Genomic DNA, 4,148 nt, shown 5'->3' with positions numbered 1-4,148 from the left:
CATTCCGTTCTCCTCAGGGGCTTCCCCAGGTCTGCCGTCTCTCTCCATCTCTGATCTCCCTCTCTCATAGCTACCTTTTCTTTTGATAAAGTTTTCTGAATAATATTATTTTAACAGTTATTATACCAGACATACTTTGCATGTATCACTAGAACAGGGACAATAAAATTAAATGCCACAGGGATCAAACAGACAATGAAAATTCATAAAACTAGTGGTAAAAAACTAATGAGTAATAAGGGACATTTAAAACCAGAAGTGAGAGAGTTCACACTCCATCCAAAAGGACAGTCATGTACTCAACCCCCGACTGTCACCTGTAATAGAAACATGGGCCCAACACAACTAACTCTAATTTGTGCTCCTGATGATCTAGCTTTCTTTAATATGTAAGCTGAGTTGTTTAAAATACTAGCAGTTAATTAATTAAAAGCCAGACAGTCCAAACAAAATATGTCTGTAGGTCATACTTAGCCCACATGCCCCCATTAAATGACTTCTGCTGCATAATTTTATAATTAAATATGACGATGACTGTGCCAGATAGTCTTTAAAAAGTCAAGGTAGTTTTTGGAGATGCAATATTAAATGTCTCTGTGACTATCACAAAATAGAAAGTTGAAAGGAATCTAGGAGGCCAGGGCACCAATATTTTTTACCCAATCGAAAATGGGTAAAGAAGTAGGCTAAAACATCTACCCAGTCATACATCATAAAGGTTTCCCAACAAATTACCCTTTCACAAAACTCTAGAGTTTATGGATTTGTTTCTGCATAGTTTACCATCATCCCCAGAATTTTGAATATGTTAAGAGCAAAAGACAATTTTTCTGATTCATAGAGCAAGAAAGACAATGAATATTGAAAGGTAGATCCAAACACAGGGAAACGTTTTAAATCTCCTTATGTTCATTGTCTCCAACCAAGCAAAACCAACTTATTGGCGCCATATTGACAGTGTGAAGGAAAGTCTCTGAAGTGTTTCTAATTTAAAAAATATGGCAAAGAAAAGTAATTGTGGAATTCATACATTATTAACTTAGTATTATATTTTCTTTATATGTATGCACTGGGATGATTATGTTTATTTTGGTTATTCTAAAAAATTATTTATAGGTCTATATTCAGTTTATTCAAAATCTTTTCTTGACTATAAAATTTCCTGCTCAGCATTTTAAAAAAACAACTCTCACAGTTGAGGAGACAAAGTGATAGTGAACATATTGGTAAAAATGTTGAATGGCTAACATAATGAACACTATTAAAGCTTAGACACCAGGAAAACTAAATCTTAAATATTAACACTAACCTTTATTATACATTATTATACATAGCATTGACTTTGATGCCCAATGTTGTCCTTAGCCCTAATCCTAACAATGATAAAAACTGTAAGCTAAATCATGACTATACTTGTCCAACCCTGATCCTAATCTTCATCCATACAAGTCTTAGAAATTTCTGATGTCCCAAAAGAAAACAGAAAATGGGGTGAATAGTAGAGAGATAATAAGGCTGTGTCAGGAAGAGGAGAACCAGACACTTAAAGGCAAGAATGGAACATAGACTAAGGTGCCATCTTAGTCTGGCCCTCACCATTTGCGTTGGTATGACCCTTCAACTAAATCCTAAGCCAAATCCAGCATTACTCAAACAATTGGGAATTATTTGTTCGTACCTCCATCTGCTAATCCAAAGCTTCGTGATACAAGCAGAAAATGTAAATTAACAACGAGTGTGCAAATTACTTAACTACATATTCTAAAAACTCTTGAAGCAGGCAAATCACAATGCAGGAAGTCAACCAGTCCACTGTGATGGAATTCATTCTCTTGGGCTTCACCCCTAACCCCAGGACCAATCCTGTGCTCTTCACCTTCTTTTTAGTCTTTTACCTGCTGATTCTTGTGAGCAACAGCCTCCTTATCACGCTCATCCACCAGGACTCGCACCTACACACACCCATGTACTTTTTCATCAGTGTCCTCTCCATGCTGGACGTGTGCTATACCACACTACTGTGCCCCAGATGCTAGTGCACATTCTCAGCAAGAAGAGGGCCATCTCTTTTGCTAGATGTGTGGCCCAGATGTACATCTTCCTCCTCTTTGGGGTTACTGAGTCCTGGCTTTTCTCCATCATGTCTGTGGCCAGGTATGCGTCCATATGCCGCCCTCTCAGGTATAAGGTCATCATGAGTCGTGGAATGAGTCTCCTCATGGTGGGTATCTGTGTAGCCTATGGTGTGGTGGGTGGTTTGTGCTATACCTTCTTTGCTATGCACCTGCCCTACTGTGGTCCTAATGAAATCGACCACTACTTTTGTGAGGTTCCTGCTGTTCTGAAGTTAGCCTGTGCAGACACATCTCTTAATGACTTGGTGGACTTCATCACAGGCTTCAATGTCATTGTGGTTCCCCTTACTCTGGTTGCCATTGTCTATGCCAACATCTTTGCCACCATCATGAAGATACGCTCAGTCCAGGGGCAGGTCAAGGCCTTTTCCACCTGTGCCTCGCACATCACTGTGGTCACCATGTTTGCCATTCCGTGCATCATCATGTACATGAGACCAGGCTCTGGCTCCTTATCAAACAGTGGCAAGAAAATGGCCCTTTTCTATAACATTGCCACCGCCTTCCTCAACCCAGTCATCTATAGTCTAAGGAACAAGGATGTGAAAAAAGCTTTCCTCAAATTGATGGGATGGAGCAGGGCTTCAGAGTGAAGCTGTGAAACTAAAGTCTGGGGAGCTGAACAAAGCAGGACAAACAACTGCCAACTCCTGGAGGAAGAGCTGGACTCTATGTAAAGATAACTCATTACCCCTGCCCAAGCAAGAGGGGAATAGGGTACTCAGACAACTACACTGTATATGGTGATGTTATTTGAGGCAGATTGTGAAGGTAGGGCACAGTGGTTAAGAGTCCAGACTTCACTGTCATAAAGACCAAGATGAGAGACTTGGTTTTACCAATTCGTAGGTATGTGACTTTTTGAAATCATTCAACTACTCTGAGTTTTGTAATTTTCCCTCACAGGGAAGTTGTAACAATTAGATTATGTACGATATGAAAAGTGCTTAGTATAGAGCTTGGTATATATTAACCTTTCAACAAATATTAGTTTTAATTGTTGTACATTTATTACTGAGGAATGAACTGTCATCCAATAATCAACCATGATCCTCTTGTGCTATGTGACTAGAGAGTAAAGAAAAAGAGGGGAAAGTGGAAGAAGGAGAAACTCAAAAACCTAAAAGTAGAGCATCTTACAGTGAGAAAAAGACTTGAGAATAAAGAAATGTGCCTGCTTCTATCCACCTACAATCTGTGCCAGTTAGAACACTGAGGTTAAAATTATTTTGGAGGAAATGCTGTTTGTAAGCATTTCTTTCTGTGCTTTAAAAGACAATTAAACCTCTTGATTTTTCATCTCCCCTTGTTTTAGTAATGTTCATTTTGAAAAATTATAGCCTATCTTGGTGGTATTAAGGAAAAGAGCTTCTGTCTATATGAGAAAATGAGGGAAGTTACGATGGGAGAAAGTGGGCATAGCATTATTCCAAAATGATGCAAAATTTAGGGGGTCTGGAGAAAGGTAAAGACTCAATGGGGAGTTTTAGGCCTTCTCTCAGATGACGGGAATATCCTCCTCAAACTCTTATTCCTCATAGAGTCTTTACAAATATAAAATCTTTTCCCCAGATTTCACCATTCTGTAAGGTCCCATTACTGGGCGTCACTTATATTTACTGGCTTTTGCCTTACTTGTTGCTACAGAAACTCTAGCACCCAACAAAGAAATCCCTGGGAGACCCTAAACATGTGTTTCATAAGCTAACATGCAGCCCCCATCGAGTCATTCTTCCCCAGATTCTTGTTGGTATAAACTGCCTGTGAAACTCTTTGCCAAAAAAATTAACACAAAGGATTGGGCCCTCCATAAAACACCATGGCTTATGCCAAAGGTGCAGGTTCTCAAAGATAACACTTTACCTGCCCACCCAGGAGCTAGAGTATTGCATAAATAATAATAAGGCAAAATTAAAGGCAAGTGACAAAACAGGGCCTAAAATTGCAGCAAGTTTACAGTTATATGGCTAGTATTCTTAATATAGAAATAACTTTTACAAATTAAGAAGAAAA

General features: G+C 38.9%; 1 pseudogene; it reads left to right on the top strand.

Annotated features, from left to right (window-relative positions):
• Window positions 1-1,790: 1,790 nt before the first annotated feature.
• LOC109679548 (olfactory receptor 2G3-like) lies at window positions 1,791-2,728 on the top strand (annotated as a pseudogene).
• The last annotated feature ends 1,420 nt before the right edge of the window (window positions 2,729-4,148 follow it).

Source organism: Castor canadensis, chromosome 7 (genome assembly GCF_047511655.1).
Source record: "Castor canadensis chromosome 7, mCasCan1.hap1v2, whole genome shotgun sequence".
Classification (NCBI taxonomy): Eukaryota; Metazoa; Chordata; class Mammalia; order Rodentia; family Castoridae; genus Castor; species Castor canadensis.
This window is presented reverse-complemented; position numbering and strand designations above follow the sequence as displayed.